Source organism: Vicia villosa, linkage group LG2 (assembly GCF_029867415.1).
Source record: "Vicia villosa cultivar HV-30 ecotype Madison, WI linkage group LG2, Vvil1.0, whole genome shotgun sequence".
Taxonomy (NCBI): domain Eukaryota; kingdom Viridiplantae; phylum Streptophyta; class Magnoliopsida; order Fabales; family Fabaceae; genus Vicia; species Vicia villosa.
Window position 1 is genome coordinate 7,362,803 of NC_081181.1, and position 23,108 is coordinate 7,385,910.

A 23,108-nucleotide genomic window follows, 5' to 3' on the forward strand; every position below is an offset into this window, starting at 1 on the left:
ACTTTTTTGTTAAATAATATTATTTGGATATTCGAATCTTCTTTTTCTCTTTTGAGTTTTGAGTTTATAACTTAAACATTAGTAGTAATAGTATATAGTTTGATAAGTTAGTTTAGTAGTTTTTCTTGGAGAGAAAATGAGATAAGTTGAAATACTATGTCGAAGCTATACAATTCGGCACACACATGCAGCAATTTCGATATATATACATGATTTTGACCCAAGGAATTACATACTTACCACACTATCTAATTCAGTGTGTCTAAGCTATCTACATTCATCATAATTCTTAGTCTTCTGAATACTTCGACATACATATCCTTCGTCATGATATCTACAATCTGATTCTCAGTTCTGCAGTGTTCCAAGTTCAACTTCCCTTTAGCTACCTACTCTCGAACATAATGAAACCTCATTTCAGTGTGCTTGCTTCGTCCATGTACTATTGGATTATTCGCCAAATTCATAGTAGACATGCTATCGAACTTCATGGTAATTGCTCCATGATTCTTTCCTGTAATCTCTTCTACCAAGTTCACCATCCATGTTGCTTAACATGCACAAAGAGAAGTAGCTATGTACTCTACTTCACATGATGATATTGCCACTACCTGTAATCTCTTCAAGCAAATGATGCACCACCTAGCATAAACACATAGCCAGATGTGAATTTTCGATCCTTAACATTACTACACCAACTTGAGTCGATGTAACCTACTAACTTACATTATTTTCCCTCATCAGCTGCAAGAAACTGAATCTCATAGTCGAGAGTTCCTTTCAGATACCTTAGTATCCTCTTCGTCACTGCTAGGTGTGATATCTTTGGCTTTTACACGAACCTTATTACCATACATACACTGTATGTTAAGTCAGACCTTGTGTGACAAAGGTATCTTAATGACCTAAATAAGTCTTTTATAATGGGTTGGATCAACATCATCTTTATTTGAATCTTTTGACAGTTGCAATCTTGGTTCTGCGGGTCGAAGTCGAGTTTCATTTTTCCATTTCAAATCTCTTGAGAATTTCACTTGCATATCTTCTTTGATGTATCATAAATCCTTTACCGCTCTTGTAGAATTTGATGCCAAGGAAATATGAAATGTCTCCCATATCTAATATTTCAAATTCCTTGCTAAGATCACCTTGGAAGTCTTTGATTTTTTTCTTGCATCTACTTGTTATCAACAAGTCATCGACATAGACATAGTATAAGCAATTCAATATTGCTTCTTCTTACATATACTCCATGCTCAGTTGTGCACTTCACAAATTTCTTCTCTTTTAAGAAATTGTCCATCTTCTTATTTCAAGCTCTTGGAGCTTGTTTGAGTCCATACAGGGCTTTATGCAGTTTGTACACCTCTCTTTCTTTGCCATGCTTCACAAACTCAACTGGTTATTAAACATAAACTTCTTCGTCTAAGGATCCATTTAGGAATGCATATTTCACATCCATATGACATATGTGTCAGTTATTCATGTTTGCTAGACCAACAACCAACCTGATTGTTTCGATCCTAGCACAAGTGCAAAAACTCCATCGAAGTCGATTCCTTCTTTCTGAAGAAATCCTTTTGCCACAAGTTTGGCCTTGTGTTGAGATGCTTCCCCTTTGGGATTCAATTTCATCTTGTATATTCATTTTACATCAATTGCCTTCTTGCCTTTAGGAAATTTGATAAGTGACCAAGTGTTGTTGACTTCAATGTACTATAATTCCTCATTCATAGCTTTCAACCACTTCGAATCCTCCAATGCCTCAATTGCATTGATTGGTTCAACAACTGCATAGAAAGCATAGTGTACCGGCTCACCTTCATTATCCACCACATCCTCTAATGTAATCACACATTCTTGCAACCTTGTAAGCATGCATCTTGTTCTTTGAGGTCTACTTGGGCATATTTTGTAACACCCCAAATTTTACCCGAAAATATCATGCGTGAAATCAGAGTATTTTAAAAACTATCAACAAGTATTTGGGATATCACATTTACTTCATATTAACAACTCATAAACAGATACATAGCACTTTAATCTCAGATAAGCACAAAACAACTTATAACAGCTCTTAGACAAACCAACTTCATTTTAATATGCAGCGGAATCATAACATTCAGCTTTATAAACAAATCATCTTATTTAATCGGAAACAAATTCAAACATCATAGTACTTCTCAATATCCAATTTGGAACTCAACAACTAAAACATGAACAACATAGAAACAACAATATAGACAACCCCCGAGTGCTACGTATCAGAGCGACACACCAACTGGATACGATGAACCTACAACTTCCATAGTTATACTTGAGTACCTGCCCATTTCCCATGGTAGGGGAAACATCAGCAGAAGGGGTGAGATATCAAACATTATAAAGGAAAGTATGATAATACATATAGCAAAGATAAAATCATACACAATTCACTACTTCTCAATATAAGCAATTTGCATCACAACAATAATGTTAACTATCAACTATAACAATGTATTCAAGTTTACAAGTATGTCATTCAAGCACATAATAACATATACTTCATAATCACAACGTAAATTAATACAACTATCAACAATGGCAAAACATGGTTCATATATTCCACATATATACATATATCATTAATACATATATATATTTGCATTCTCATCATATACGTTTCATTTACATATATCACCAAAATCATGTATCAAACATCACCAAATTTAATTATCACATCTCATGCACACATAACAATCACCTAATCACATAATTACATATATTCAAACATCACATAACTCCAATGTAACTCAATGCAAGACATGTGACTCTATGCATGTGGTACCCAATATGGACCCAAAGTTCCACCGCTCCCGATTCATATAGAATCTAGCCACGCTTCAGATCCGGACAAGACCAAAGCCACCAAATGTAAACATATAGTTTACCGCTTTCCGATTCACTCTAGAATCCAAGCCACGCTTGTGTTTCAAAGCAATTCCACCTATGTTTCAAGGCACACTATGATATGAATGTATGTACAATCTCACAAATATATGCAATTAAGATCATCTCTACCATCTTAACTTTCCACATATCACAATAATTCAACTCTATGAATTATCCACCAATTGTACACAACATTCACAACACAAACACATCATTCACATATGAGAGGCCAATTAATCAATTACGATTCACACAATCCAATTAACACTAGTAATCATACTATCTCATGTTAATTCTCATTTTTGTCAATTATACATGAACACACATTTTCAACATCAAGCAATTAATCATTAGAATTAATGCTAACCAACTAACCATAAAGAATCAATATCAAAACAACATCATTGGCATGACAATATATATTTCTCAACATACATATTCAAGCCAAAACACAATTACAAACAATTTCTCAAAATACCGTAATTTACCGATAAACCGAATAATTGGTCCAAGTCCAAGTATATTCCAATCACATAGACTTATTGGAATCAATTCAACTAATAATTTAACTATCCAATTAATAATTAAACTATATTAATTTCAATTCAACTATTATATTTCTATTCCATTATTTTCCAATTCTATAACAAAACCCATTATTTCACTATCAATGGTTTACTCACAACAAACATAACAATCTAATACACATAGATTATCAATTGCACACAACTTATCACATTTATATCATCACATTCCAACAAATCATCAAATACCCAAAATTGCAACATAGAAGAACATGGATATCAAAGTATAGAATTAAACCCACTATAACATACTATCATACAACCCTTTAGCATGAAAGAACCCCACCCTTACCTTGGTAAATATGAACTCTTTCACCATAGCTCTAAGTTTTTCTCCAAAATAAATCCTTCAAACATAATTTGGAGACACACCTAAAAACCAGTTCGGAAATTAGCTTATCAGACGAACTTAAAACCCTCAAAATCAAAATCGCTCCGGTCAGAATTTACCTCTATGAGTCAGGAACGTTGTGTCAAAACCACGCGACGATCCAACGGTTGGATTGAGAGATACATCCATTTTGCTAAGGTGACTCAATGCTGAAACTTGCTGCGAAAATGAGGTTTCTTCTAGCTTTTCTCTTCCACCATTGTTATCTTCCCTTTTGCCTCTTTTCTCTTCTTCCTATCTTTTCCCCCAAATGAAAATAGTAACCTCTAAAACCCTAACCTTCTCTTACTATCTCACTTATGTCAATTGGGCTTAACCCATCAATCCATCCATTATGTTTCTATCACTTAGGCCCATTTAGTTATATCTCTCTAATAACTCAATTAAGTCAAACAACACAAACACTCACATAATTAAATACTTAAATAATTATTATATCACATAATAACTAAATAAATAAGTTATTATTAAAAACACCAAACAATATAATTACTAATATAATTAATAAAAATATTAATAAAAATCGGGATGTTACAACTCTCCCCCACTTAGAATATTTTCGTCCTCGAAAATACCATCGACACAACCATCTCATCTCCAAAACTGCACTTACTCTCCCCAGAATCACACGAACCCAAAGGCGTTCCACACCTTCGACCATACAAAGCTTCAAAATACAAGCTCTCAAAAGATTCTCAAGTTACTGAATCGTCTTCTCCGTTTGACCATCAGCTTGTGGATGATAAACAAAACTCAAACACAACTTAATAATCAAAGTACTCTACAAAACTTTCCAAAATCTAGAAGTAAACTTCGGATCTCTATCAGAAACAACACTCGATGGAATACCATGCCAACTCACAATCTTTTCAAAATACAACTTTGCAAGTCTCTCCATCGGATAATCCCTGCTTATCGGAATAGAGTGAGCAAAATTCGTCAATCCATCTACAATGACCCAAATTGCCTCACAATTAATCGATTTCCTAGAAAAAACCCAAAACAAATCCATAGAAATGCTATCCCACTTCCACTCAGGAATGGACAACGGTTGCATCAAACCAGACGGTTTCTGATGTTCAATCTTTGACTTCTGACAAGTCAAACACGAATACACAAATTCCGCAATATCCTTCTTCATACCTCGCCACAAAAATAACTTTCTCAAGTCTTGATACATCTTAGTAGCACCAGGATAATTACTCAACCACTTTGATGCCCTTCATCCCAAAAATTCTCTTTTTCAAATCCGAAACATCTGGAATACAAATTCAATCACGACATCTCATGACACTGTTCTCGTCAATCCGAAAATTATCACCTTATCCTCAATCAATCAATTTCATCTTGTCAACCAATTTCAAATCCGATTTCTGACCTTCTCTAATCTCATCAAGAATACCACAAGTAAGCTTCAACATACCAAACTCAAATCTCGAAATTATTCCAACAATTCCAATTCTTGAATCATCAACATAGACATATGCAATTATTTCCTACTCAATGCATTGGCTACAACGTTCGCTTTTCCCGGATGATAATTCAAAGCAAAATCCTAGTCCTTCAAGAATTCCAACCACCTTCTCTGTCTCATATTCAACTCTTTCTGATTAAGCAAATACTTCAAACTCTTGTAGTCACTATACACATCGAATCTTGATCCAAATAAGTATTGCCTTCAAAGTTTTAAAACAAAAACAACGGCGGCCAACTCAAAATCTTGCGTCAGATAATTTCTCTCATGAATCTTAAGTTGCTTTGGAGCATAAGCTACAACTTGTCCTTTTTGTTTCAACATAAAGCCTTGCAAAACCTTCCTTCTTCTTAACCAACAAAAACATATGCACCTCTAGACGACACACTCGAACGAATCAACCTCTCCTCAAACAAATCTTCAAGTTGACTCTTCAACTCTTTCAACATCATAAGCAGACATCCTATATGGAGCCCTCGATACAAGACTAGTTCCAGGAACTAAATCGATCGAAAACTCAACTTTTCTTTCTGACGGTAAATCACTTACATCTTCAGGAAACACTTATGCAAATGCGCCAACTATCGATAATCCTCCAATCGTTATTTCCTCATGAACATCCAAAGTTGCAAACAACCTAAACAACATCGCACCATCTTGCACAGACTTATTCACTTCCAATATTATCAAGCTGGTAAGACAAGTCTATCTCATTCCAATACGATTCCGTCTACTATCAACAAGAGATTAAGGGTGATCAGTTCCTCAATTTGTCAATAGATAGCCGACAACCATAATGGTAGCGTAAACCATCGTTACTTAACTGCAATAGAATCCTTTACGTCACCAAAAGTACCATACTTCATTAACTCCCAAAATCATCTGAACATGCTAACACACACCTTGGAAGTCTTTGATTTTTTTCTTGCATCTACTTGTTATCAACAAGTCATCGACATAGACATAGTATAAGCAATTCAATATTGCTTCTTCTTACATATACTCCATGCTCAGTTGTGCACTTCACAAATTTCTTCTCTTTTAAGAAATTGTCCATCTTCTTATTCCAAGCTCTTGGAGCTTGTTTGAGTCCATACAGGGCTTTATGCAGCTTGTACACCTCTCTTTCTTTGCCATGCTTCACAAATTCAACTGGTTATTAAACATAAACTTCTTCGTCTAAGGATCCATTTAGGAATGCATATTTAACATCCATATGACATATGTGTCAGTTATTCATGTTCGCTAGACCAACAACCAACCTGATTGTTTCGATCCTAGCAACAAGTGCAAAAACTCCATGGAAGTCGATTCCTTCTTTCTGAAGAAATACTTTTGCCACAAGTTTGGCCTTGTGTTAAGATGCTTCCCCTTTGGGATTCAATTTCATCTTGTATATTCATTTTACATCAATTGCCTTCTTGCCTTTAGGAAATTTGATAAGTGACCAAGTGTTGTTGACTTCAATGGACTATAATTCCTCATTCATAGCTTTCAACCACTTCGAATCCTCCAATGCCTCAATTGCATTGATTGGTTCAACAACTGCATAGAAAGCATAGTGTACCAGCTCACCTTCATTATCCACCACATCATCTAATGTAATCACACATTCTTGCAACCTTGTAAGCATGCATCTTGTTCTTTGAGGTCTACTTGGGCATATTTCACCTCTGACTTCTTCTAGTCGAACTTCTTTTCTTTCGACTTTAGTGGTTGGTTCTTCACAAAAAATTCTCATTGAATCCTTGTTTACATTTTCAGTCATCTTGTCTTTAAGATTAATCTCCTCTTGTGTCGATGACTCTCATCATCTTGTCTTTGATCTACACTTTATAATCCTTTTCGACCAACTGCCCTATATTGAGCAAATTTCTCTTCATGCTTGGTATGTACAACACATTGGAAATTACTGACATTTTGCCATCTTTCCTCATAATCAAAACATCACAAATACCTTCAGTTGATAGAGTATTGTCATTTGCAAATTTTACCATGTTCTTCATTGAGGTATTTATGTTAACAAACAAATATTTTCTTCCATACATGTGCGATGAGCATCTTGAGTCTAAGTACCATTGGTCCTTGAATCTCTCTTCATATCTTGTTGTGACCATCAACATCATCTCCTCTTCATGTTTTGCATCACTTTCTTGATTCTTTTGTTTTTATGGAAAATCACTAGCATAGTAACCATACTTTTGACAGTTGAAACACTGAATGTGACTCTTGTTAGGTTTTCAACCACCACCTCTTCCTCTATTTTCAACACCGCCCTTCTGGTTGCTTTGGTATTTGGGTCTTCTTTGATTCGACACAATTCCTTCCTATTAGTTTCCTCTACCAGTCGAATTGTTGTAGCTTCCTCTACCTATATTGTCGAACCATTTTCCTTTGCCTTTCTTTTCTTACTTATTGTGCCTACAGACCCACGTCACTCTTCGACTTTCCTACAGCTCTTTCAACCATTATTTGTTCATGAGATTAAAGCGTCCCTTAAAGCTCTTATTTTGTCAATGTCGAAAAATTCTCTTACTCTTCTATGGCAACTACCACGTGGTCGAAATTTGGAGCCAATGACCTCAAGATCTTTGCAACAACTGATCTTGTTGTCAACACTTCTCCATATATCTTGATTTTATTCACCAGTTTTGTAACCCTAGTGAAGAAATCATTTATGCTTTCACTTTGTATCATATGAAGCAATTCATACATTCTTTTATGAGTTTATAACCTCACCTCTTTCACTTTTTCTGCACCTCCAAAAGACTTTTCCAGAATTTTTCAAGCTTCTTTCGCAGATTTTACATCACTCACCTTTTCGAAATTGTTTGGACTCAGACATTGATGAATTATAAAGAAAGCTTTATAATTCTTCTTCTTCAATTCTTTGTGTGCAATCTCTTCTATTTTGTTGCATTTTCTTCAAGTGGTTATAACCCTTCTTTCACAAGATCTTAAAGATCTTGACAACAGAACACGATTTTCATCTGCTTGCACCAATTCTCATAGTTATCAACTTTTATAATTGGAATACTTCACGGAAATGGCCTATTCGGATGATTCATCGCCATCGTGATTTTTTTGCCTTGAATCACGCAACCGGAGCTCTAGATACCAGATGATGGAAATCCACCACGACCTATGGGAAATTTCTATCAATCTTGATGAACAAGATTATTATCAATACACAATGACAATGAAAGAAATCATTAGGGTTTGACGAAATTGGGGAAGAAGATGGTGATTTCCACAGAGTAACTCTCTGCTCACAAACTATGAGAAATCTTATTCACTTCGCAACTATAAAATTTTGTGAATACAAGTGCTTACTGTAACGCCCCAGACTGCTATCGGGATGATCTACTGATCCCACAAACCAACACGAGTCTTTTCAGCTTGATTTGTCCTCACTCACACGCTTTTCGGAAAACTTCCTAGAAGGTCACCCATCCCATAATTGCTTCAAGTCAAGCATGCTTAACTATGAAGTTCTTATGGAATGGGCTACCGAAAAGAAGATGCATTTTCTTTTCAGTAGTCTGTTTCGTAAGAACTCCACAGTTAAGCGTGCTTAACTTGAATTGAAATAATATTGGGATGGGTGACCTTCTGGAAATATTCTCGGAAAACGTGTGAACGAGGTTAGAGCATGCTGAAAAGACCCGTGTTGGTTTGTGGGGTCAGTCGATAATCCTGAAAGTAGTATGGGGTGTTATACTTACAAAAATAAAGGTTACTCCTTCTATTTATAATTGAGCTCGCTTGCTCCCTAAGTCAAAGCCCGCTGATACAAAAGGCCAAAATAACTATTTATACTTAAGTTGAAATACTATGTCGAGGCTACCTCCTTTGACACTTCGACTTCTAAACAACTTGACATGCACACGCAGCAATTTCGACATACACATAATTTAGACACAAAAAATTACATACTTAACAATTAATGGATATTTAACCCACCCTTAGTCCATATACTCTAACTTTAAACTTTGAGATTGATTCAATAGTATGGTTAGATCATGGACCAAGTGAACTATATATCCCTTCATATTGCTACTAAAAGTATCATTTCTTTTTATTCAGATTTTGAAACGAAAAGATTTTAGAGAACGGTTAATCAAAGGTAGCCATATTTATTATTATTGTGCTCCTTCGAGACCTTCATTCTATCATACAGGTGACAAATCTTTTTCCATATACCTCGTCGATCTCAATTACAAACACCAACAATATGTTTACATCCAAATCCTGATAATGGTTTCACTCCCAAGTATAAGTGTTTAAATCCTTATCCTAATCTTTCATATTCTCGTGCATTATGTGTTAGAACAAGATTTGTTCTGATCAATATTCTTAGTTTTGATGATAACAAGGATATGAATTTTGTGTGAGATAATGTGGTACTCTAATACATTGCAATTTCCTTTTCAGGAAATATATAAAGAGTATACACAAATCAGCGCTCAGAAGCTTTGACTCAGAAGGTTCAGCATGCAACATCAGAACATGGTCTGGCAAGACATCAGAAGATGGTCAAGGCAGAATCAGAACATGGGTCTATGGAAGCATCAGAAGAACTTGAGATCAGAAGCAGAGGCACTGAAGTTCTCATGGTATCACGCTCAGAAGCACTTCAAGGTCAGAAGACAAGAAGATGCTATGCACCAAGCTGTTTGACTCTGATGATATTCAAACGTTGTATACACAAACATCAGATCAGAAGAAAGTACAGGTGGCAGGCTACGCTGACTGACAAAAGGAACGTTGGAAGCTATTAAAGGCAACGTCAGTAGACACAGCGTGAACAAGGCTCGAGGTAGTTGACAAAAGCGTGAAACATTAAATGCAATGCTGTACGGAACACGCAAAGCATTAAATGCTCCCAAAGGTCATCTTCTCAAACGCCTATAAATATGAAGTTCTGATGAGAAGCAAGGTTACAAATTCTGAACGAACCTTTTTTGAATAACTTGCTGAAATGCTGTTTAACATCAAAGCTCAGAAACTTCATCTTCACCGAAGCTCACTACATTGCTGTTGTAATATATTAGTGAGATTAAGCTTAAACTTTAAGAGAAATATCACTGTTGTGATTAAAGCTTTTCAGAAGCATTGTAATACTCTTAGAATTGATTACATTAATTTGTAAGTAACTAGAGTGATCAAGTGTTGATCAGGATACTCTAGGAAGTCTTAGCTTGTGTCTAAGCAGTTGTAATTAGAGTGATCACGTGGTGGTCAGGATACTCTAAGAAAGTCTTAGTTTGTGTCTAAGCATTTGTTCCTAGAGTGATCAGGTTGTGATCAGGATACTCTAGAAGACTTAGTCGTGGGCTAAGTGGAAAACCATTGTAATCTGTTGCGATTAGTGGATTAAATCCTCAGGTGAGGTAAATCACTCCGTGGGGGTGGACTGGAGTAGTTTAGTTAACAACGAACCAGGATAAAAATAACTGTGCAATTTGTTTTTATCGTTCAAGTTTTTAGACTACACTTATTCAAATCCCCCCTTTCTAAGTGTTTTTCTATCCTTCAATTGGCATCAGAGCGCCGGTTCTAAGGTGCAAGCACTTAACCGTGTTTAGAAAAGATTCAGGAAGAGAAAAACGCTTCAGTATAAGATGGCTGGTGAAATTCCAACAAATCCACCTGCATCTACATCTGGCTCTGCTGAGCAATATAACGGTAACAATGGTTATACTAGACCACCAGTATTTGATGGTGAAAACTTTGAATACTGGAAAGATAAACTGGAAAGTTACTTTCTTGGTCTAGATGGTGAACTATGGGATCTTCTGATGGATGGTTACAAACATCCAGTGAAAGCTAGTGGCGTAAGGCTTACCAGGCAAGAAATGGATGATGATCAGAAGAAGCTTTTCAAGAATCATCATAAATGTAGGACTATTTTGCTGAATGCTATCTCTCATGCTGAGTATGAGAAGATATCTAACAGGGAAACTGCCTATGATATATATGAGTCATTGAAAATGACCCATGAGGGAAATGCTCAAGTCAAGGAGACTAAAGCTCTTGCTCTAATCCAGAAATATGAAGCCTTCAAGATGGAGGATGATGAAAACATTGAGAAGATGTTCTCAAGATTTCAAACGCTAACTGCTGGATTAAGAGTTCTGGATAAAGGCTACACCAAGGCTGATCATGTAAAGAAGATTATCAGAAGCTTACCCAGAAGATGGGGTCCAATGGTGACTGCATTCAAGATTGCCAAGAATCTGAATGAAGTTTCTTTGGAAGAGCTTATCAGTGCCTTGAGAAGCCATGAAATAGAGCTGGATGCAAACGAGCCTCAGAAGAAAGATAAGTCTATTGCATTAAAATCTAATGTTAAAAAATGCACTAACGCTTTTCACGCTAGAGAAGAAGATCCTGAAGAATCAGAATCTGAAGAAGAAGATGAACTGTCCATGATCTCCAGAAGGGTAAACCAACTCTGGAAGAGCAAGCAAAGGAAGTTCAGAGGCTTCAGAAGTTCAAAGATATTTGAACGTGGAGAATATTCTGGTGACAGAAGATCTGACAAGAAGAAGGCTGTCTGCTATGAGTGCAATGAGCCTGGACATTACAAGAACGAGTGTCCAAAACTTCAGAAGGAGAACCCCAAAAAGAAGTTTCATAAGAAGAAAGGTCTTATGGCAACATGGGATGATTCTGAATCAGAATCAGAATCAGACTCTGAAGGAGAACAAGTCAACTTCGCGCTGATGGCTACAGAAGATGATGGATCAGAATCTACATCAGAATCAGATTTTGAAGAGGTATTTTCTGAACTATCTAGAGAAGAGTTAGTTTCCAGTTTAACAGAACTTCTGGAACTCAAGGCTCATCTTAGTATCAAATACAAAAAGCTGAAGAAGCAGTTTGAATTTGAAACTAAGAAGCTGGAAGTGGAAAACTCTGAACTGAAGGAAAAAGTTTTAAATCTATCCAAAGATAGTGGATCTCCTTCTGAAACAGAAAAATCCATTCCTAGCATGAATCATATTCTGAAAGAATATGACTCGAGCTTCAGAAAGTTCTTATCTAGAAGTATTGGCAGAAGTCATCTTGCTTCTATGATATATGGTGTTTCTGGAAACAGGTTTGGTTTTGGCTATGAGGGTGATACCTCACATAAATTTGAACCTGTTGATGATCTGAAGATCACATACAAGCCATTGTATGATCAGTTCAAATATGGCCATGCTCATGATATTAGGCTCACTTCACATGCACAGAAGTTTAACACTGTTCACACCAAGAAGCATGTGACACATCCTAAGAAATATCATGCTGACAAACCTAAAGAATATCACGCTGTTCCTCCTGTTAAATATTTTGCTAAACCTAAGTTCAATCAGAACTTGAGGAGAACTAACAAGAAAGGACCCAAGAAATTGTGGGTACCTAAGGAGAAGATAATTTCTGTTGCAGATATCCTTGGCGGCAAAGAAGACAAAAAGCAAAATGTCATGGTACCTGGACTCTGGGTGCTCGCGACACATGACGGGAAGAAGGTCTACATTCCAAGACCTGGTGCTTAAACCAGGTGGAGAAGTCAAGTTTGGAGGAGATCAGAAGGGCAAAATCATTGGCTCTGGAACCATAAGTCTTGGTAACTCTCCTTCCATAACTAATGTACTTCTTGTAGAAGGATTAACGCATAACTTATTATCCATAAGTCAATTAAGTGACAATGGTTATGACATAATCTTTAATCAAAAGTCTTGCAAGGCTGTAAGTCAGAAGGATGGCTCAATCCTATTTACAGGCAAGAGAAAGAACAACATTTATAAGACAGATCTTTAGGATCTTAAGAATCAGAAGGTGACTTGTCTTATGTCTGTTTCTGAAGAGCAATGGGTCTGGCACAGAAGATTAGGACATGCTAGTTTGAGAAAGATTTCTCAGATTAACAAACTAAATCTTGTCAGAGGACCCCCTAATCTGAAATACAAATCAGATGCTCTTTGTGAAGCATGTCAGAAGGGCAAGTTCTCCAAACCTGCATTCAAGTCTAAGAATGTTGTCTCTTCCTCAAGGCCGTTAGAACTTTTGCACATTGATCTGTTTGGCCCAGTCAAAACAGCATCTGTCAAAGGGAAGAAATATGGATTAGTCATTGTTGATGATTATAGCCGCTGGACATGGGTAAAGTTCTTGAAACACAAGGATGAGTCTCATTCAGTGTTCTTTGAATTCTGCACTCAGATCCAATCTGAGAAAGAGTGTAAAATCATAAAGGTCAGAAGTGATCATGGTGGTGAATTTGAGAACAAATTCTTTGAGGAGTTCTTCAAAGAAAATGGTATTGCCCATGATTTCTCTTGTCCTAGAACTCCACAACAAAATGGAGTTGTAGAGGGAAAGAATAGGACTCTACAAGAAATGGCCAGAACCATGATCAATGAAACCAATATGGCTAAGCATTTCTGGGCAGAAGCAATAAACACTGTGTGTTATATTCAGAATAGAATCTCTATCAGACCTATTCTAAATAAGACTCCTTATGAATTGTGGAAGAACAGAAAGCCCAACATTTCATATTTCCATCCTGTCATACCCCAAAATTTGCCCATACTATTTCCTCATTCCAATACAAATCAGTACATAAAGCTCATAGACACTCCCTCCCATACAAAGGCTCTGAATTAGGGTTTGGTTCATTCAAAGGAAAATCACTGAATCAATGGTTTCAAAGTATCTCATATGGCTCAATACATCTCACATTATCCCTATGACAAGTATCAAGGCTCATTTCAAAGAATTGATCACTCAAAAGTTCAGAAAGTCAACAGTCGACTATCTTGACCTAAAAGTCAACTGTGGTCAAAGTAAAGTCAAAACTCCTGATTTTTTTTGTCAAGATCCTCATATTGAAGTATCATTCACCATTTGATCAAGAATTGATTATGGTTCATCAAGGAAAGAACAAAAATCCACAAAAGTCCAAGTTTCTAATTTAAGGTTTTAACCTAAAAGTCAACCCAACTTTGACTGATCATATCTCTTGCATAATTTATCAAAAAGTCCCCAACCAAAGCCTAATCTCAAGGAAATTTCATTCTCTACAACTTTGATGTTGGGCTCAAGATCAAGAAATGCTTCCGCATAAGAGATATGAGTCAAAACATTACAGGCCCTTCTAGAAGCCCGCAAAAAGTTGTTTTGTGCTAGGAGCCATATCATCAAGATAAAATCTCCAAACGGGAAATATGTTCCAAAGTGGCTTATAGAGGACATGTTGGGCTTTCCAGAAAGTCCTAGAACACATTCATACGATAAATATTGAAGGAGTTACGACTTGTTGAAGTTGGCAAATTATTGATAAATACACGAAGGGGAAAGTGAACAAATTTGAATTTTTGAACCAATGGGCCTATCACTCTAATTATGCCCATGACCTTAAAGAAAAGCCTTTAATTCCATTATCTTATTTCATGATTTTTATATTGATTTGAATTTTTATTCATTTTAAATATTGAATAAATCATTAAAAGATGTAATAATTGAATTAAAATCACAAATCATATTTTTGAATCTTCCTAGAAGCCAATAAAATCGTTTCCTAATGCAAGAATCATGTAATATTGAATTGAGAATGATTGGGACTTAATAGAGGACTAAAAAAAGGAAGGTTTCAATATTCATCCAAAATCAAATTACAATTCTCCAAATTTGAATGATTTGATTCAATTCTTAACCTAAAAACCATCCCCTATATATGTACAAGGGTTCCATATGCATTGGGGGCGGAATGATAAGGGTTAGAGCCTCAAGAACCATGGACAAACTCAAGAAAATTTCACAAAAAACCAAATTCGTTTTCCAATCTGCAGGCCGATTCAAGGAGTTTTGTTGATCAATTCATGTTCCTAAGGCATTCAGTAAGCTTCCTAGATCGATTTTGAGTCTCGAAGCATCGTAAATCTTCACCTGCATCCCACGGTTTGAACTGTTTTTTTGAAGTTTCGATTATATTGATTCATGCGTCTTTTTCATAATTTGAATACACGTACATGCTTATCGTGATGCCATTAATGTTTCTGGAGGTTTAATTGTATTTCTGAGCACGTTTGAAGCTGACCACCATTGCTAGGGCTTACAGTTCTCAGATTGGGGCTATGAGAAACAACCAAAATTAGACAAAATTGAGGCCATGTTCATGCTCGGGCAATGATTTCAGTTCGGTATATGGCTCTATCTTGGATTTATATTGTGTGTGATGTGTTTTTGAAGATGGCAGGTCTATGCAAACGCAGAAAAACCGTTGCCTAATCTCTGTGAATCGCGAGGAAGAAGAAGACCTCCCAGGCGCGATCTTCTGGTTTGAATTTTTATTTGACACGTCTTTTTTAAATATAATGTTATTAGCGTGTGTGGTATGCAGAATAGCAAAGCAGTTCAGTTGGCAAAAGACATTCGCTTGTAACGGAGAGGCCCTGGGTTCAATCCCTAGGTGCGCATGATTCTCTTTATTTTTAGTTTGCTTGCCACAATTATTCCTTGGATCCAACGCAACCGGGCTCCGCTGGCCTACGATGCACCATCAATCTCCAACCGTGGGATCTCCATCAACGTAAATCCAAGAGTTCAGGACACGCCATTCCACCATGGACATCACCAGCGCGCAACACAGAATCCAGAGCTGAGTTTTCTAAACTTTTTTTTATTCATTTATTTAATTACATAGTTTCTTTTTATTTGTTTATTTCTTTTCTCTTCTTTTTTACTATTAATAATTTTTTTCTAAAAAATTAATATTAACTAAAATAATGTTATATTTTTGACAATTATTTAGTTTTAATCGAAAATCCGACTTTTCATAGTTTTTATCAATAATTGTTTTTCAACAATAAAAATTATTATTATTTTTGTATATACTTTTAATCAATTAGTTTTTTTGTTTTGTTAACTTTGATACATTTATAAATTTCAACAATAAAAATTATTATTATTTTTGTATATACTTTTAATCAATTAGTTTTTTTGTTTTGTTAACTTCGATACATTTATAAACCCTGGTACATTTTGGCCTTACAAAGAGGCCACAATAAGTTTTCTTTTCAGGGTTTATGGACCTTTAGTTAATTAAGGTTCGTAGAGCATTCATGCACTAAAAAATTTCTCTTTTTCTATGTATATTTTCAGGGTTACCCCATATCCTCCGACTACGCGCCAGGCAATCAAAAGCTAAGTCTCGATCAAATTTCTTTTATTATTTCTTTTTCTTTTTATTTTATTTTAATACCATATTATTTTTACCTTTGAATTTCTTAATTATTTATTTTGCCTTGGCAATTTAAAAGGAACCTTCATACACTCACTTCTTTTCTATTCTTTTGCCAATGGTCAGGGTCAATGCTTCATACTCAAAGGTTTGCCAACTGCCAAAGCTACGATATTGGTAACCCTAAACCCTAATCTTGATATTTTCTGTCTTTTATTATCACTTATGCCTGTGGTTAGTAATATTAGGGCGTGCAACTTTGAATCAACTTAGAGTCATTAAACTATAAGATAATATATTTCGAATTAACCACGTGATTGTTGCACACACGCACTCTTTTGGGGTAGCCTCTCTGTTGCCTTGTTGCCTGTTGCCTGTTGCCTTTGTGTTTTTGCAGAATAAGCCATGTCCCTCGAATACGAGGATACCTCAGCCATGCTGCCTCGATAAATAAAGGTCATGCGACCCTAATGATGCTGCCTTCGATACACTATATGACCTCGACCCTCGGAAGTTGCCTACGGAAAAGGCTGAGGTATCTTTTGGTTGCCTACGAATAAGGCTTATTCTGATCCTTACCTTAGACTACCTGCCCTTCTATGGCATGGGACAGTCTTATGGCAAAGGATGCTTCGACGACCCTTCAACCTCCAAATGAAAGGCTTCCTGCCCTCTATGGCATGGATAGACCCTTTCACCCTGAAAGGCTAAAAGAATTCCTTTTTTCAAATTATAAGGTAATTGCCCCTAATTGCCTTGCTCTGGCTAAAATGTCTTTTATCAACTTCTTCTTAAACAAGCACTCTCAAGGCTACGCTCATTTACGAGCTAAAGTCCTTGTTTCTTCATCTTCTATACATTTCTAAACTTTTGGTTTCAAAACTAAAGAGCAAAGCAATTAAGAGCCCATGGAAAACCATGGATGCAAAGGGTGCCTTACACCTTCCCTTTGCATAATTACCCCCCGAACCCGTTTTCTTTTAAAAAAGGTTTTTTCTGTTTCTTTTAGCCTTTCTAACTTGTTTGGATAAAATAAAAGTCGATGGCGACTCTTGCTTACCGCGACATTTCGATTATAAAAGTCAGTTCACCGTATTACAGAACTGGCGACCCTGCTGGGGATTCTCGATAAAAAGAGGGGTTACCTTAAAAGTTTAGGATCACTTAATTGTATTCTATTGTTTGCTTTGCTTGCTTTATTTTTCAGGGCTGTTTTGGGAATTAACTAAAGGACGAATCCTACACCCGGATTCAAGTACATCTAAGATAGGAAGTGGCATAGTCATGGCGACCTCCTTCATGTATGTGGAGGATTGGTAAATATGAGAGTTCACGCTTAAGTTAGGCCTCTATGGGTGTTTGCATGCTTCTCTTGTATGAGGGAGGTTCGTGCGGATGTCCGTGGGTGAGTCGGAGCTTAAGGACCTTTAGTTACCTTTAACCCATCTTGACTTTTAGGAACGTAGTGGGGGGACTACTCTTGATGTATGTTGAGAGCATAGTCGCTACCCGATACTACAACTCAGATAGGTTCTTTCTCAAAGTATCATTGCATGGTATGTGTGTATCATGTTCGAGGGTGCTTTAGGAGGGCTGACAATTCTGAGTAACTTGGTAGAACCCGTTGCTGTAATCTCCTTATCCATAGAAATACCCTTGGGAAGGAAACCTGATCAGACTCCATGCAAGCCTTAAAGCCAAAAATTGTATGACTTGCGTGACTTGTTTGTGTTTGCTACTAACCTTCGTTTCCTCGCAGGTTTTGTTGAAAGGACTTATTTGTCCTTACTATCTCACACTATGCCTAATGAAATGCATTTGCATGACATCATGACATCATAAGCATAACATGATTTAACTAACCCTTTCAAGGATCTCAGGGATTTAGGGCGCACAATTTCAGGGACCCCTATCAAGGACTGATTTCCTAATCAAGGGGCAAGAGGATTTATTTTCCTCTGGTCACACACCTTCAAATTCAAAGACCCAGTACCTAGCAAGGGGCAAGAGGATTTACTTTCCTCTAGCCATGTATCCTCAAATTCAGAAGCATCCCGAATCAGAGGCGATGACCCACTCGATATGGTGAGCTTGATTCTCAAAGAAGGATGTTCAAAGACAAGAGTCAGAATTCTTCAAACAAATATGCGACCAAATCACTTTCCAATGTTGCTAACTAAATTCCTTAAAGATCCTTGAAAACATTTCATTTGCATTCATGACATTGCATATTTCTAACTTTGTTTTCAGGTTCCGCCTCGACAATCATTCCTCTCAGACATAATCGAGCTGGAGATTCATTCTGACAAGCCTTTTTACATTCCAAAACTTCGTCAAATAACTCATCGACTCTAACGAGCAAGCATTCTCTATCAGATATGGTTTAATGTATGACCCGTTCCGGTATTTCTCAATCAGATATGGTCTAATGTATGGCTCGTTCTGATATTCCTCCTCAGATATGGTCCAATGTATGACTCGTTCTGACATTCCTCTTCAGATATGGTTTAATGAATAACTCGTTCTGATATCCTTCCTCAGATATGGTCCAATGTATGACTCGTTCTGACACCCTCCAACAGATATGGTCTAATGTACGACTCATTCTGCTATTCCTCAACAGATATGGTCTAATGTACGACCCGTTCTGCTATTCCTCTTCAGATATGGTCTAATGTATGGCTCGTTCTGATATTCCTCTTCAGATATGGTCTAATGTACGGCTCGTTCTGACATTCCTCTGCAGATATGGTCTAATGAATAACTCGTTCTGACATCCTTCAACAGACAAGGTCTAAATGTACGACTCGTTCTGATATCCCTCAATATATATGGTCTATTTGCTCTGACTTCCTCTATCACATATGGTCTAAATGTATGACCCGTTCTCTCATCACGAACAATGTTGTGCACAATCTGAAAGGTCGCAATGGACACAGCCAATCTGTGGGGACAATTCTGATCTCTACACTAGTTCCACAACAAATACGCAAGTCAGATGCACCTAAGCGTCAATTCACCCAGACCAATATGTCACTGGCTCAAGCATTATAACACCTACTAAGGTCGGAGTTGATCACCTTAAAGGATACCCCTAAGAATCCTAGTACTTCTACTTGTAGCTATAATCCTAATGCAAGGTGTGCATATCACTCTAATAGTCCTGGACATGACACTAATAACTGTTGGACACTGAAGAATAAGATCCAAGACATGATCGATGCTGGCGAAGTTGAGTTCAATCTTCCTAAGACTCCTGTGGCGATCACCGTTTCCACGCCTAGTCATGACAAAACTGATTAATGTCAGAGTGGATGAACGTTAGATCATTAGATTTACTTTCATTTGCAATTTCTATTCTGTTTGTTTAAACATTCAAATTATGATAGACATTATCTGTTTTAATAATCATCATCAGTGCATTGCATATGTTTGTCTTGAATAAATTATTTCGTTATCACTCATTTTTAATTATGTCTTTATTCTGCATATGTTTTTTGTGATATTCAACTCCTGCTAAGCTGTAAGCCTTTTGAGGGAGGATGACGAAAACGATACCGCAACCTCATACAGTATGCTGTCGAGTGGACTATGCTAACGATGTACAGGCATTGTTTCAATTCCTAAACAGTGGAGATATAAGGATGTTAATCCCTTGTCAACCCCTTTGAGCCTAAGAAGTAGAAGTTTCTTTCTTAATTAAAACCCTTGATCGTAACCTGGGGCAGGGTAGTTCTCAGTTAATTTGGTTGTGCATTCTATTTTAAGAGAATCATTTAGTACACCTTTCAACAAAGGTTTCAATCACAAGCGTTCATCCGCACACATCAAAGAAGTGTTGGAGATGTCAATCAAAAGCCAACAATGGTTCATCAATCATTAAGCAAGGCAGTCAATATCTTTCAAAAACAAAAATGATGAAAAAACATATATACAAAGAAAAGCCTGCTAAGTCAAAAATCAAAAAAGAAGACTTAGGCAAAAAAAACAAGGCATCCCGCTGACTGTAAGCTCAAAATAGACAGTTCAGGAAAAAGTAGGGATATCAGAAGGATGAAAAAAGAGAAGTCAATAAATTCTTGAACAACACAATGTTGTGACTAACAAAATGAAGAAGTGACTGCCATCTCAAAAGTTCTCTTTGCTGGTGAACCATCGTCATTATCAAAGGTGCAAATCCAAAAGTCTCTTGGAACCTGAAGGCATAAGTTGAATTAACTGAGCTTAGGACCGAAGATCATCACGAAGAGGGGTGGGTACAAATAAACTTTGAGCCTTTATCCTTTGTTTCTTAAACCGCGAACCAAGCCACGTTACAACCCTTGAAAGCCCTAACTGAAGCATGGTTAGTTCGAAAGTATACTGTCACTAAAAAGGTATCCTGACTCCTTAAGGTTTACCAAAAATGATGAGTTGATATTTCATTTTTACAAACATCACGCTGTTACAAATATCATGTTTTTATAAATATTACGCTTTTCACATCTCCTGTTTTAAATGTTTTTCAAAAACTCAAGACAAACGTATGCATTGCATCTCATGAATTCATTATTAAACATATTTTGCTACATAATTTCAAATGTTAGCATCAGAAAGAACTTGCACAGGGTACAACTAATGACTGAAAGTTATCCTGACAGACAAGATTACTCCGAGAAGCAATGTCTCCTATGTATACAAGGGGCATGACACGCTTTGCCCAATCAATCTGGGACAATCAGGTCAAGATTCAAAGAATCTCTCAAATACCAAACAATCGAAAGGCATACATCCCAAGTAGGTTTCAAACTATTTCCCAATCAATCTGGGGCAATCAAGTCAAGATTCCGAGAATCTCTCAAAAGCAAAAACATTCAGGAGCACCGTCCTAAGTTTATAGGGGCATGTCGCCCATAGTGCACATCTCATGAAGTCCTCGCGAGGCGAATCTTTCCAAAGTTCCTACTAGCTGGGGGCAAATCTATGCAAGTCCAGTCCAACATCTGGATCAATACTCAGTGGCGTGTCCTGAATCAAGTAGTAAGTTACTATGATACTGGGGGCAACTTTCAAGACACCCATGTCTCCCCACAGATCCAGGTTCACAAAATCACATCCCCACAGAGTAATCATTAAGAAGATATCTTCAAACGTTCTCGTCCCGACAAAGACATGACTCCCCAACAGAGTTTACATCTTCAACAATACTGATTCCCCGTCCTTCCTCTTTTTTCCAAACATGGTTTATTAATATCTCTAAATCCCCAAACAGGGTACATCAAGTTACTGATCATCCCCAAGCAAGAAATCATAAATCCCCAGCTGAGCATCTCCAAGAAAAGATCAAAACATCAAACTCACAATGACACAGAGATTTATCTTCTCAATCAAGATGCTTCGAGCAACATAAATCATATCCATACATCATATACATCACATGCATATTCATACCTTGCATGCATTTATAATTCATACATAACATACAAAGCGCCCTGTTTATTTTTGAGAACTCCATCTCATTCATTACATACATCATAAACATTGCATAAAACTGACATTGTTACCAAGTGAATATTATCTGACAGGTACATTACAAAGATTCGAATCTTATTCAAAGCCTAACGCACGTTACTCCAGACATCTACGGATGCAATTTGGATTAGTCTAACGCACGACTTATCCATCAACCTAACGCACGGTTTTCCAGACATCCGAGGATGCATTTGAGAATAGTCTAACGCACGATTTATTCTTCGACCTAACGCACGGTTTTCCAGACACCTGAGGATGCATTTGAGAATAGTCTAACGCACGATTTGTTCTTCGACCTAACGCACGGTTTTCCAGACATCTGAGGATGCATTTGAGAATAGTCTAACGCACGATTTATTCTTCGACCTAACGCACGGTTTTCCAGACATCTGAGGATGCATTTGAGAATAGTCTAACGCACGATTTATTCTTCGACCTAACACACGGTTTTCCAGACATCTAAGGATGCAATTGAGAATAGTCTAACGCACGATTTATTCTTCGACCTAACGCACGGTTTTCCAGACATCTGCTGATGCAAACTAGACCCAGTCTAACGTACGACTCAACCTAAGTCTATTCCTCAGAAACAGTCTAACGTACGACATATTCTGACTCTCAAGTATATCAAGTCGGATGGCATCTTCAAGCCCATCTCCGTCATACATCTTCTCCAAACACCTGGATGGCATCTTCAAGCCCATCTCCGACAAAAGTCCCTACTTCAGCTAGGGCAAATTTCTTGGTACTCTAGTGTTCAATCATCTTCCACCTTCAGATACCGACTGGCATACAAACCACTCTACATCTTCAGGTTTAAGATAATTGAACAGGGGCAGCTGTCATACCCCAAAATTTGCCCATACTATTTCCTCATTCCAATACAAATCAGTACATAAAGCTCATAGACACTCCCTCCCATACAAAGGCTCTGAATTAGGGTTTGGTTCATTCAAAGGAAAATCACTGAATCAATGGTTTCAA